Raw genomic sequence first — 16023 nt, forward strand, 5'->3', positions numbered from 1 at the left:
GTCATGTCTCTTCATCCACATCTCCTCCAGTCTCTCCAAACTCTGCAGTCCTGTCTCTTCATCCACATCTCCTCCAGTCTCTCCAAACTCTGCAGTCCTGTCTCTTCATCCACATCTCCTCCAGTCTCTCCACACTCTGCAGTCCTGTCTCTTCATCCACATCTCCTCCAGTCTCTCCAAACTCTGCAGTCCTGTCCCTTCATCCGCATCTCCTCCAGTCTCTCCAAACTCTGCAGTCCTGTCTCTTCCTCCGCATCTCCTCCAGTCTCTCCAAACTCTGCAGTCCTGTCTCTTCATCCACATCTCCTCCAGTCTCTCCAAACTCTGCAGTCCTGTCTCTTCATCCGCATCTCCTCCAGTCTCTCCAAACTCTGCAGTCCTGTCTCTTCATCCGCATCTCCTCCAGTCTCTCCAAACAGACTCTGGTGTGGCAGAGACCCAGCAGCTGGTCTCCATGGCCAAAAGGTTCCCGGGAGGCAGATCCAGAAGTTGAGAGAAAAGCAGGGCAGAAGTCAGGAATGTGTCACACAGTCCCAAAGGGTCCCCAAGCAAAAGGCTAAAAACCCAAAAAGCACCTGAAAAGAAGAGGGAAACACCAGGAACACAAAAGGATGACACAAGAGCACAGAGCTCCTGCCACCAGCAGCCACTACAGCGGCGCCATCTTGGAAAAAATCAAATCAAATACAAAATCACACAATTTATTTTGACTCCACATGCTCCTTTACTGTTGTTATACAATCAGTGATCAGCTCAATATATGAATACAAAATGATAAAAATAAATACATATGTAAATAGATCAGGTCAAATAAATTAGGACTATAATATTGAAATGAAAATCTAATAATAAAATCTAATTTATAAAAATAAAATAAAGATGAATGCAAACGTCAGTGCGGTGATTCCGCATGTAAATATTTATAGTTGTTATTTCATGTGTAAAAGGTTCTGACAATAAAAAGCAAAAGTATTTAGAGGGTCGTAAACAAGGTTTATTAGGCCCCAGCTATGAAAATATTGGATGTTCTCAGAAATGAATTTACCGCGGTCAGGCCCGGAACCAATTAACCGTGATAAGTGAGGGAGTACTGTACCTGTAAATGTTTGAATGTATTGCTATTGACAGTACAACAATATCAACACAACACTGTTCCTTATTATTACTTACAATTGTTTGATCAGCAGCACGGTGGCAGAGGGGTTAGTGCGTCTGCCTCACAATACGAAGGTCCTGAGTAGTCTTGGGTTCAATCCCAGGCTCGGGATCTTTCTGTGTGGAGTTTGCATGTTCTCACCGTGACTGCGGGGGTTCTACTCCGGCTTCCTCCCACCTCCAAAGACATGCACCTGGGGATAGGCCCCTCCCACCTCCAAAGACATGCACCTGGGGATAGGCCCCTCCCACCTCCAAAGACATGCACCTGGGGATAGGCCCCTCCCACCTCCAAAGACATGCACCTGGGGATAGGCCCCTCCCACCTCCAAAGACATGCACCTGGGGATAGGCCCCTCCCACCTCCAAAGACATGCACCTGGGGATAGGCCCCTCCCACCTCCAAAGACATGCACCTGGGGATAGGCCCCTCCCACCTCCAAAGATGGGGATAGGTTGATTGGCAACACTAAATGGTCCCTAGTGTGTGAATGTGAGTGTGAATGTTGTCTCTCTATCTGTGTTGGCCCTGCGATGAGGTGGCGACTTGTCCAGGGTGTACCCCGCCTTCCGCCCAATTGTAGCTGAGATAGGCTCCAGCACCCCCGCGACCCCGAACAGGACAAGCGGTAGAAGATGGATGGATGGAATTGTTTGATCAAAACAAAGTCAATAACTAAAGAAAAGTAAACGTTAGCATCCACTATTCTTTTCAATTAGTGCTGACTAAGGAGTTGTTGAATATCAGATGAATCCCACTTTGGAGTGATTCTATGCCTCATTCAAATGAGAAGAGCTGGATCATTCAAATGAGAAGAGCTGGATAATTGAAAGGAGAAGAGCTGGATCATTCAAATGAGAAGAGCTGGATCATTCAAATGAGAAGAGCTGGATAATTGAAAGGAGAAGAGCTGGATCATTCAAATGAGAAGAGCTGGATCATTGAAATGAGAAGAGCTGGATCATTCAAATGAGAAGAGCTGGATAATTCAAATGAGAAGAGCTGGATCATTCAAATGAGAAGAGCTGGATCATACAAATGAGAAGAGCTGGATCATTGAAATGAGAAGAGCTGGATCATTGAAAGGAGAAGAGCTGGATCATTCAAATGAGAAGAGCTGGATCATTCAAATGAGAAGAGCTGGATCATTGAAATGAGAAGAGCTGGATCATTGAAATGAGAAGAGCTGGATCATTGAAATGAGAAGAGCTGGATCATTGAAATGAGAAGAGCTGGATCATTGAAATGAGAAGAGCTGGATCATTGAAATGAGAAGAGCTGGATCATACAAATGAGAAGAGCTGGATCATTGAAATGAGAAGAGCTGGATCATACAAATGAGAAGAGCTGGATCATTGAAATGAGAAGAGCTGGATCATACAAATGAGAAGAGCTGGATATTTGGACACAAATGCAATGTAATAGTCAGCATGTGATGAATAAATGCTTTAGTCATGTATTTGCTGAAAATGTGTTGATAGTTGAATGGAAAGTCAGCATGTTTTATCAGGGAGTCCTGATTGCACCGCACTTTATGTCACTGATTTATGATGTGCAGGTGTTTAGTAGATCACCATTTTGTGTGATTAACCACATCTGTTCATGTTCCACAGCACAAACTTCATATTTTCTTGTTTTGCGTGTAGGGACTTGGTAAACATGACAAAAAACATGGATCTCATCACTCTAGTATCGATCATATACTGATACCCGTGGTTGGGCCCGCCCTACCCTTCCTAAGTGGTGTTGCAAGCTAGCTTAGCGATTAGCATGTCTTCTTGTCTGCTCCTGCTCCTTCTCACTCGGCGTGTAACATGTTTAGCCTCGTCCTCCGGTGATAATTGTACTTGAAGGAATCTCTTTTTCAATGATTTGCCGCAATGGAGGTGAGGGCAATACGGCTGAAAACTGTATCACGATATAAGTGTTCGATATCAATGATTATTGGAGCAGAAAAGGCAAAATAGATTTGACTTGAAGTGTAACTTGACTTAGTGATCAATTGTTGATTTGAAGGTTTATCAGAAGTGGCCCAGAGGCCCTTTCACCCGATTACCTTTCTCCAGTTCACACCAAGGCCGCTCTCGCCGCCTGGTATCAAAGTGGTGCTGATGCGTCCACACGGGTGCAAGAACACATTGTGCAATAGCAACACTTGCTCTCATATCTGTATGTTTTCATGCAAAGGTAGCAGAAAACAACACAAAGCTTGGGAACAGAGCACACCTGGACTTCAACCACCTGACAGTTGGACCTATTCAAGGCTCACATCAACCATCCCACTTTCAAATGGCTTCTGGAAAACTAACAAAAGAGCATGAAACTCATTCAAACATGAACAAAAATGGATCTGTAGTTGCTCTGGAGCTGGGATGTCAAACTCCTTTTCATTGAGGGACACAATGATGGCGGCCCTGGGAGGGCCACACGTACCAGTGAATGTCAAGCAACAGCAAATGGAACATCTTCATCACATGATGTTCAACATTTCTTTCAAACAACAAATACAAAGTCATTGAATAGGTCCCGCTTTACGCAGGCCACATTAAATCAAACCATGACGTGTGACATGGAGGACCACATAAAATGACATTATGGGCCACATAAAATGATGTGGTGGATCACATAAAATGATGTGGCGGACCACCTTAAAAGATGAGGCGGACCAATTCAAATGATGTGTTGGAGTACATTAAATGATGAGTCGGGCCACATTAAATGATGTGGCGTACCACCTAAACTTATGTGTCGGCCGTACCACATAAAATGATGTGGGGAACCACAGTAAACGATGTAGCAGACCACATAAAATGGTGTGTCAGGCCACTTTAAATAATGTGGCGTACATCATTAAATAATGTAGTGTACCACATTAAATGATGTGGTGTACCACATAAAATGATGTGGGGAACCACATTAAACGATGTGGCGAACCACATAAGATGGTGTGTCGGGCCACTTTAAATAATGTGGCATACCCCATTAAATGATGTAGTGTACCACATTAAATGATGTGGTGTACCACATAAAATGATGTGGGGAACCACGTAAAACGATGTGGCGAACCACATAAAATGGTGTGTCGGGCCACCTAAAATAATGTGGTGTACCACTTTAAATGATGTAGTGTACCACATAAAATGATGTAGTGTACCACATTAAATGATGTAGTGTACCACATTAAATGATGTAGTGTACCACATAAAATGATGTAGTGTACCACATTAAATGATGTAGTGTACCACATTAAATGATGTGGTGTACCACATAAAATGATGTGGCGTACCACATTAAACGATATGGCAGACCACATTAAATGATGTGGCGTACCACTTAAAATGATATGTATGGCCACATTAATTATGTGGTGTACCACATTGAATGATGTGGTGTACCACATAAAATGATGTAGTGTACCACATCAAATGATGTGGTGTACCACATAAAATGATGTGGCGTACCACATTAAACGATATGGCAGACCACGTTAAATGACGTGGCGTACCACTTAAAATGATATGTAGGGCCACATTAATGATGTGGTGTACCACATTGAATGATGTGGTGTACCACTTAAAATTATGTGTCGGGGCACTTTAAATGATGTGGTGTACCACTTAAAATGATGTGTCGGGCCACATTAATGATGTGGTGTACCACGTTGAATGATGTAGTGTACCACATAAAATTATGTGTCGGGGCACTTTAAATGATGTGGTGTACCACGTTGAATGATGTGGTGTACCACATAAAATTATGTGTCGGGGCACTTTAAATTATGTGGCGTACCACATAAAATGATGTGGAGAAACACATAAAATGGTGTGTCGGGCCAATTTAATGATGTAGCGGGCCACATTAAATAAAGTGGCGGAACTCATAAAATGATATGGTGGGCCACATTAAATAGTGTGGCGGACTACATAGAATTGATGTGGCGGGTCACAATGAATGATTTGGCCTTGAGTTCGACAGCTGTCATGACTCAAAAAGAATAGTGAATTCAAATCAATGTCAGAATAATTAATAACAACAATATTAACGCCGCTCAAGTTCACAAACATGGAGAAGGCTCACCCTGAGGAGGAGTTGCTACAGTTTATAGAAAGGACATTAACACAACCTCCATCTTCATTTCTGACGTTCCCTCATTTGAACACACTGCCTTCAAACTCTCTGCTCCCAATCCTCCAGTCTTCAAACTCTCTGCTCCCACTCCTCCAGTCTTCAAACTCTCTGCTCCCAATCCTCCAGTCTTCAAACTCTCTGCTCCCACTCCTCCAGTCTTCAAACTCTCTGCTCCCAATCCTCCAGTCTTCAAACTCTCTGCTCCCAATCCTCCAGTCTTCAAACTCTCTGCTCCCACTCCTCCAGTCTTCAAACTCTCTGCTCCCAATCCTCCAGTCTTCAAACTCTCTGCCCCCACTCCTCCAGTCTTCAAACTCTCTGCTCCCACTCCTCCAGTCTTCAAACTCTCTGCTCCCAATCCTCCAGTCTTCAAACTCTCTGCTCCCACTCCTCCAGTCTTCAAACTCTCTGCTCCCACTCCTCCAGTCTTCAAACTCTCTGCTCCCAATCCTCCAGTCTTCAAACTCTCTGCTCCCACTCCTCCAGTCTTCAAACTCTCTGCTCCCACTCCTCCAGTCTTCAAACTCTCTGCTCCCACTCCTCCAGTCTTCAAACTCTCTGCTCCCAATCCTCCAGTCTTCAAACTCTCTGCTCCCAATCCTCCAGTCTTCAAACTCTCTGCTCCCACTCCTCCAGTCTTCAATCTCTCTGTTCCCACTCCTCCAGTCTTCAAACTCTCTGCTCCCACTCCTCCAGTCTTCAAACTCTCTGCTCCCACTCCTCCAGTCTTCAATCTCTCTGTTCCCACTCCTCCAGTCTTCAAACTCTCTGCTCCCACTTCTCCAGTCTTCAAACTCTCTGCTCCCACTCCTCTAGTTTCCGCCGTCATTTATCGCCCCCCCGCCCTCAACTCCACTCGATCCACCTACTACTCCGACCTCATACAGTCTGGGTCTTCCAACCCCAAAGCTCTCTTCTCCACAATAAATAAACTCCTCTAACCTACTGACAACATCTCCAACACCTTCAACATTACCAAATGCAGCGCCTTTCTATCATTCTTCCAAAACAAAATAGACACCATTTACAGCAACCTGACTACCTCCACCACTCCCTCCTCCTCCCCCCTGCACCACTCAGCCCCTGTCTCTCTTCTCTCCTGTCTCCCCAACACAGCTATCCAAACTCATGGTGGGTATGAAAAGCTCTACCTGCGCTCTGGACTCCATCCCATCTACTCTGGTTAAAAACTGTCTCGCACCCATTTCCCCACTCATCATCAACATCATCAACTCCTCCTTCAGCTCTGGTTTAGTCCCCGACACCCTGAAACTGGCCGCTGTCCCCCCCATCCTCAAAAAACCTGGACTCAACCCTGACACCATGAGCAACTTTTGGCCCATATCCAACATTCCCTTCCTGTCCAAAACACTGGAACATGCCGTCGCCACTCAGCTCAAAACTCACCTCACTTCCAATGATCTGTTAGAACCATTTCAATCCGGCTTCCACGCACGTCACAGCATTGAAACAGCCCTTCTCAAAGTCACCAATGACCTCCTTCTCTCCTCAGACTCCGGCCACCTCAGTATTCTCCTCCTCCTTGACCTCACAGCAGCTTTTGACACCATCAGCCACACCACCCTCCTTTCCCGCCTGGAATCATCCCTCAACATCACTGGCTACGCCCTCTCCTGGTTCAGGTCATATCTCACTAACAGACTACAATACATCAGTGTAAACAACAGCACCTCCTCCACTGCCCCTCTGTCACAAGGTGTCCCCCAGGGTTCGGTGCTTGGTCCACTTCTCTTCATCCTGTACATGCTCCCCCTCGGTAACATCATCCGTTGCCATCACCTCCAATTCCACTGCTACGCAGACAACGTCCAGCTATACATCTCCACAAAATCCATCTCCTCCGTAACTCTCCACCCTGACCGACTGCCTCACTGAAATCAAATCATGGATGCACTCCAACTTCCTCCAACTCAACTGCGACAAATCAGACATGCTCATCATCGGCCACAAATCCCTCACCAAAACTGCTCACAACTTCCACCTCTCTGTGGACAACTCCACTCTGTCCCCATCCACTCACATCCGCAACCTCAGAGTCATTCTGGACAATAACCTCTCTTTTGAACACCACGTCAACCACATCAAAAGGAGATCTGCTTTCTTCCACCTCGCAAAATATTGCCCGTATCAGTCCATCTCTCTCCTTCTCTGCCGCTGAAACCCTGATCCATGCCTTCATCACCTCCAGACTCGATTACTGCAACAGCATCCTCTATGGCTCATCTTCCAAAATACTCAATAAACTCCAACACGTTCAAAACTCTGCCGCCCGCCTGCTCACCCACACCCGCTCCCGTGAGCACATCACCCCGGTCCTTCAGAAACTCCACTGGCTCCCCGTTCCTCACCGGATCCACTTTTAAGTCCTCCTTCTCACCCAAAAAAACCTCCACAACGAGGCCCCCTGATACCTCACCAACCTGCTTCACCACCATACCCCTTCACGCAGCCTCCGCTCTTCTGATGCCAACCTCCTCTCCCCACCACTCAGAACCAAGCTCCGGACCTGGGGTGGTAGAGCTTTCTCCATCGCTGCTCCCACCCTCTGGAACTCTCTTCCCAAACCCATCTGTGACTGCCCAGACCTTCCTACCTTCAAAAGCCTTCTCAAAACACACCTCTTCAGATCTGCTTTTAACCTGTGATTAGTAATTAGTGTTCTGTGTCTTGTCATGTCCAGTGTTATTATGTATTATTACTATGTACTGCTTTTATATTTCCTCTATTATGTATTATTACTTTGAACTGTTTATATTTGAATTTTCACCCTGTAAAGCATCTTGGAGTAGGCCTACTCTGAAAAGCGCTATACCAAATAAAATGTATTATTATTATTATTAGTATTATAATGAATCTATTTAAAGCTCCAAAGACGTCACATCAAATATTCCAGCAAATATTAAAGCAGGGTTTTGACAAAAAGGCATAAAACCAAATCAACTTTATATCAAGCCACCTGAAGTTGATCTACAGATTTAAGCATTGAAAAAAAAGATTTATTTTGAACATTTTTAAGACTTAAGAATCCCTTGCAGGTGCAAACTGCCTGGGGACCCCTGGAGGTAAAAAAAATAGGTATATTGCTTTTGATCATGAAAAATAGCAAAATGCTTTCATTTTATAGTGTGCGGCCCTCCGTGGAAAAAGGTGAGCTGGACTTCAAGAAGTGGCGTCCTAACGGTCTCTGTGTGTGTCTTGCGGCAGGTAAAGGTGCGTGGTCCGGCTACGGATCCCGGCCCAGGGGCAAGGGCATCGTGGACAAGTGTTGCCGATCCAACGGCTGCGATCTGCATCATCTGGAGGTCTACTGCGCCAAGCCCAAGACGCCACAGCAGACCACGGCGAGGCCGAGCAGCAGCACGCCACAGCAGACCACGGCGGGGCCGAGCAGCAGCACGCCACAGCAGACCACGGCGAGGCCGAGCAGCAGCACGCCACAGCAGACCACGGCGGGGCCGAGCAGCAGCACGCCACAGCAGACCACGGCGAGGCCGAGCAGCAGCACGCCACAGCAGACCACGGCGAGGCCGAGCAGCAGCACGCCACAGCAGACCACGGCGAGGCCGAGCAGCAGCACGCCACAGCAGACCACGGCGAGGCCGAGCAGCAGCACGCCACAGCAGACCACAGCGAGGCCGAGCAGCAGCACGCCACAGCAGACCACGGCGAGGCCGAGCAGCAGCACGCCACAGCAGACCACGGCGAGGCCGAGCAGCAGCACGCCACAGCAGACCACGGCGAGGCCGAGCAGCAGCACGCCACAAACGAACGCGGTGAGAAGCTCACTCAAACATGCTCCTGAAAAGAAGCACCGACACAATCGCACTTTGCTGAAATATTCCATCCGCCCCACAGGTTGGACTTATCAAGAACTTAGGACACACCTTATTACTTGGGACATGACACATGCTAACTGTTAGCATGCTAACATAATAACTTTAACATGCTTAATTTTTTGGGCTAATTTTGCAACCGTTTACCCCAGAGTCATATGATTTGGTACATGACACATGCTAACATAATAACTTTAACATGCTCACTCTAATTTGCTAATTTTGCAACCGTTTACCCCACAGACGTATGATTTGGTACATGACACATGCTAACTGTTAGCATGATAAAGTTAGCATGCTAACATAATAACTTTAACAGTTGGCGACTTGTCCAGGGTGTACCCCGCCTTCTGCCCGATTGTAGCGCCCCCCGCGACCCCGAAGGGAATAAGCGGTAGAAAATGGATGGATGGATGGATGCTCACTTTTTTTTGCTAATTTTGAAAGCCTTTCTCCCAGAGTCATATGATTTGATACATGACAACACATACTAACTGTTGGCATGCTAAAATTAGCATGCTAGCATATTAACTTTAACATGCTCACTTTGTTTTGCTATTTTTGCAACCGTTTACCCCAGAGTCTTATGATTTGGTACATGACACATGCTAACTGTTGGCATGCTAACATTGGCATGTTAACTTTATTTTCTATTTTCGCATGCGTACACCTTACTTTGGTGCATGACCCATGTTAACTGTAAGCATTTTACGTTAGCATGCTAGCTTTTTTAGCTAATTTTCTATGCGTATGCCTCACAGCCATCTAAAGTATCAATAATTATCGATATCAGCCAAAATAAAACGCTTATATTGTGATACAGTTGTCAGCCGTATCGCCCAGCCCGAGTTAAAGCACTAATAGCAACACTAGTATTTGCAGTTCCGGTAGGAATTGCGTGTCAATGCCCTATGTGCGCAAGCTGCCGAACCGCCCATACGGGTGAGCGGAGGTGAAATGCGTGAATTTCCAGGGTGAGGGGGGTGTGTGGATGTTGGAGCAGTTCAAATCGGTTGAGAAATGTGGGATATGGAGAGGTTTGTATATTGACACACCTCACTCCTACCCACTTCTCCAAAGGGGGCTGGCTCAGGGTGGAGGACAGAGTAAAACAACTTGCACTGAGCCTAGTCTATAAAATCCGCTACACCTCCCTGACACCCAACAGGTGTAAAAGAAAGTGCATCTCTAGCCTCCTTCAAAACCGCACTAAAAGAACACCTCCAGGCAACTTCAACCCTAAACTAACACCCTCCCCCCACCACATCCCACCTCCCCGGACTGTAAATAATCAAATGTATATATTTGTTCTCATGCTTTCTGAACTCACTATGTTCTCTGCTCGCTGTACATATCCTACCAAGTCACACCTACACTCTTTTAATGTCCATTTCTCTGATGATGAAATTGTTGATGACGGAAGTGATGATATCAACCAAACCTAACCCCCCCCCCCCCCCCCCCCCCCCGTTGCCCCCACCCTCCACATCCCACACCCCGGATTGTAAATAATGTAAATCATTCAAAATATATACTCTGATGATTAACTTGTGTGATGACTGTATTATGCTGATAGTATATATTTGTACCATGAATTGATGAACGTGGACCCCGACTTAAACAAGTTGAAAAACTTATTGGGGTGTTACCATTTAGTGGTCAATTGTACGGAATATGTACTGTACTGTGCAATCTACTAATACAAGTTTCAATCAATCAATCAATCAATCAATTGTTGCTATGTTGTCTATTACCATTGTTGCTATGTTGTCTATTTCCATTGTTGGTATTTTGTCTATTACCATTGTTGGTATGTTGTCTATTACCATTGTTGGTATGTTGTCTTTTACCATTGTTGCTATGTTGTCTATTACCATTGTTGGTATGTTGTCTATTACCATTGTTGGTATGTTGTCTATTACCATTGTTGGTATGTTGTCTATTACCATTGTTGCTATGTTGTCTATTTCCATTGTTGCTATGTTGTCTATTACCATTGTTGGTATTTTGTCTATTACCATTGTTGGTATGTTGTCTATTTCCATTGTTGGTATTTTGTCTATTACCATTGTTGGTATCTTGTCTATTACCATTGTTGGTATTTTGTCTATTACCATTGTTGGTATGTTGTCTATTTCCATTGTTGGTATTTTGTCTATTACCATTGTTGGTATCTTGTCTATTACCATTGTTGGTATTTTGTCTATGACCATTGTTGGTATGTTGTCTATTACCATTGTTGGTATGTTGTCTATTACCATTGTTGGTATGTTGTCTATTACCATTGTTGGTATGTTGTCTATTACCATTGTTGGTATTTTGTCTATTACCATTGTTGGTATGTTGTCTATTTCCATTGTTGGTATTTTGTCTATTACCATTGTTGCTATGTTGTCTATTACCATTGTTGCTATGTTGTCTATTTCCATTGTTGGTATTTTGTCTATTACCATTGTTGGTATGTTGTCTATTACCATTGTTGGTATTTTGTCTATTACCATTGTTGCTATGTTGTCTATTACCATTGTTGGTATTTTGTCCATCACCCTTGTTGATATGTTGTCTATTACCATTGTTGGTATGTTGTCTATTACCATTGTTGGTATTTTGTCCATCACCCTTGTTGATATGTTGTCTATTACCATTGTTGGTATGTTGTCTATTACCATTGTTGGTATTTTGTCTATTACCATTGTTGCTATGTTGTCTATGTCCATTGTTGGTATGTTGTCTTTTACCATTGTTGCTATGTTGTCTATTTCCATTGTTGGTATTTTGTCTATTACCATTGTTGCTATGTTGTCTATTACCATTGTTGGTATTTTGTCTATTACCATTGTTGGTATGTTGTCTATTACCATTGTTGGTATGTTGTCTATTAACATTGTTGGTATGTTGTCTATTACCATTGTTGGTATGTTGTCTATTACCATTGTTGGTATTTTGTCTATTACCATTGTTGGTATTTTGTCTATTACCATTGTTGGTATTTTGTCTATTACCATTGTTGGTATTTTGTCTATTACCATTATTGTTATGTTGTCTATTACCATTGTTGCTATGTTGTCTATTACCATTATTGTTATGTTGTCTATTACCATTGTTGGTATGTTGTCTATTACCATTGTTGGTATATTCATTCTTCCTACAAATGATTGTTACAGTGTAATAATGATTGTGGTAATGCCACTATGATACAACATGTGTATTATAATCCTTAAACTAAGTAAGAGTGAAAGTCATGTGATTAATCACTGAATGGAGAAGTGGGGGTGAGATTAAATAAATGATCTTCTTCCTTTTCAGGCAAAACTGTACAATCATGCATTGCATACTGTACATTACCTTTTGTACTATATTCAGTTATATTATTATGTGTGGTCAACTTTGTACTTTTTTTTTATATCATTGCCTGAAATAAATGAAAAAAGAAAAAAAAAGAAAAATGGTTGTCTTCCACATTTCCAGGAAGTTCTGGATGAAGGCCCTCAGACTTCCAGTATCATGTGTGTGGCATTCCAGTATCATCTGTGTGGCATTCCAGTATCATGTGTGTGGCATTCCAGTATCATGTGTGTGGCATTCCAGTATCATGTGTGTGGCATTCCAGTATCATGTGTGTGGCATTCCAGTATCATCTGTGTGGCATTCCAGTATCATGTGTGTGGCATTCCAGTATCATGTGTGTGGCATTCCAGTATCATGTGTGTGGCATTCCAGTATCATCTGTGTGGCATTCCAGTATCATGTGTGTGGCATTCCAGTATCATGTGTGTGGCATTCCAGTATCATGTGTGTGGCATTCCAGTATCATGTGTGTGGCATTCCAGTATCATGTGTGTGGCATTCCAGTATCATGTGTGTGGCATTCCAGTATCATGTGTGTGGCATTCCAGTATCATGTGTGTGGCATTCCAGTATCATGTGTGTGGCATTCCAGTATCATGTGTGTGGCATTCCAGTATCATGTGTGTGGCATTCCAGTATCATGTGTGTGGCATTCCAGTATCATGTGTGTGGCATTCCAGTATCATGTGTGTGGCATTCCAGTATCATGTGTGTGGCATTCCAGTATCATGTGTGTGGCATTCCAGTATCATGTGTGTGGCATTCCAGTATCATGTGTGTGGCATTCCAGTATCATGTGTGTGGCATTCCAGTATCATGTGTGTGGCATTCCAGTATCATGTGTGTGGCATTCCAGTATCATGTGTGTGGCATTCCAGTATCATGTGTGTGGCATTCCAGTATCATGTGTGTGGCATTGAGTCCTCGGCTTTCTTGTAGTCCATCCAGACAGACACACAAGTTGCTTTGTCTCTTCTTGGCGTCTCTTTAATCAACCAGCAGCTGCTTGGCTCCTCTGGTATGACTGACTATTACCTTCTGTGCCTCACTCATGTATTCACTCACATGCTAACTCATTTGTGCCTCACTCATGTATTCACTCACATGCTAACTCATTTGTGCCTCACTCATGTATTCACTCACATGCTAACTCATTTGTGCCGCAATCATGCCTGACAGGGCCTTCCATATTGTGCAGATATATACAGTATATACTGTATATATATATATATATATATATATATATATATATATATATATATACTAAATGGCCCCCATATGTACATACACATATATATATATATATATGTATATACAGTATATATATATATATATATATATATATATATATATGTATATATATATATATATATATATATATATATATATATATATATATATATATATATATATATATATATATATATATATATATATATTTTAAACATATACACATTGGGGGGGCTCACGATTCTCAGTCAAGACGAACGTTTTGACACTTGAACGGTTGTGATGGGATGGAATATTTGGGCTGTGGAGTGCGCCAAAGTTTTGGGCGGAATAATAATAAATAGATGATTTTTGGTGTAGAATCTTATATGTGGGAATATTTGGACATTGACACAATAAACTAGCCATTAGTGATGTGCAGATCGATACTGAAATACCGATACCACCGATACCAGTTGCTAATGCTGTGATATCAGTTCCCTAATCATAATATCGAGGCTTTTGATACTTTGATAAGTTATTTGAGATCATGTATATCATTATCAGGAACAAGTAACAAAATAATTGAGATCTTGTCTTAATCTGTGTTTCTTAACCATAGGGACCCGAGAGAGTCAACGACAAAAAATATCTGTTTCTCAGCTGTAGTCCGTATGGGCCACAGTGGTACTCAGTTGTAATACACTTTCTTACCACTTGTGGCAGTAATGACAACATCACAAAAGTACTCAGTTGTAATACATGTGTCCACCACTTGTGGCAGTAATGACGACATCACACAAGTACTCAGTTGTAATACCCTTTCTTACCACTTGTGGCAGTAATGACAACATCACACAAGTACTCAGTTGTAATACACTTTCTTACCACTTGTGGCAGTAATTACAACATCACACAAGTACTCAGTTGTAATACACTTTCTTACCATTCGTGGCAGTAATGACAACATCACACAAGTACTCAGTTGTAATACACTTTTACACCACTTGTGGCAGTAATGACAACATCACACAAGTACTCAGGTGTAATACACTTTTACACCACTTGTGGCAGTAATGACAACATCACACAAGTACTCAGGTGTAATACACTTTTACACCACTTGTGGCAGTAATGACAACATCACACAAGTACTCAGGTGTAATACACTTTTACACCACTTGTGGCAGTAATGACAACATCACACAAATACTCAGTTGTAATACACTTTCTTACCACTTGTGGCAGTAATGACAACATCACACAAGTACTCAGTTGTAATACACTTTCTTACCACTTGTGGCAATAATGACAACATCACACAAGTACTCAGTTGTAATAAACTTTCTTACCACTTGTGGCAATAATGACAACATCACACAAGTACTCAGTTGTAATACACTTTCTTACCACTTGTGGCAGTAATGACAACATCACACAAATACTCAGTTGTAATACACTTTTACACCACTTGTGGCAGTAATGACAACATCACACAAGTACTCAGGTGTAATACACTTTTACACCACTTGTGGCAGTAATGACAACATCACACAAGTACTCAGGTGTAATACACTTTCTTACCACTTGTGGCAGTAATGACAACATCACACAAGTACTCAGTTGTAATACACTTTCTTACCACTTATGGCAGTAATGACAACATCACACAAGTACTCAGTTGTAATACACTTTCTTACCACTTGTGGCAGTAATGACAACATCACACAAATACTCAGTTGTAATACACTTTCTTACCACTTGTGGCAGTAATGACATCATCACACAAATACTCAGTTGTAATACACTTTATACCACTTGTAGCAGTAATGACAACATCACACAAATACTCAGTTGTAATACACTTTATACCACTTGTGGCAGTAATGACAACATCACACAAATACTCAGTTGTAATACACTTTATACCACTTGTGGCAGTAATGACAACATCACACAAGTACTCAGTTGTAATACACTTTATACCACTTGTGGCAGTAATGACAACATCACACAAATACTCAGTTGTAATACACTTTATACCACTTGTGGCAGTAATGACAACATCACACAAGTACTCAGGTGTAATACACTTTCTTACCACTTGTGGCAGTAATGACAACATCACACAAGTACTCAGTTGTAATACACTTTCTTACCACTTGTGGCAGTAATGACAACATCACACAAGTACTCAGTTGTAATACACTTTCTTACCACTTGTGGCAGTAATGACAACATCACACAAATACTCAGTTGTAATACACTTTCTTACCACTTGTGGCAGTAATGACAACATCACACAAGTACTCAGTTGTAATACACTTT

Source organism: Entelurus aequoreus, unplaced genomic scaffold (genome assembly GCF_033978785.1).
Source record: "Entelurus aequoreus isolate RoL-2023_Sb unplaced genomic scaffold, RoL_Eaeq_v1.1 HiC_scaffold_104, whole genome shotgun sequence".
In the NCBI taxonomy this organism is placed as follows: Eukaryota; Metazoa; Chordata; class Actinopteri; order Syngnathiformes; family Syngnathidae; genus Entelurus; species Entelurus aequoreus.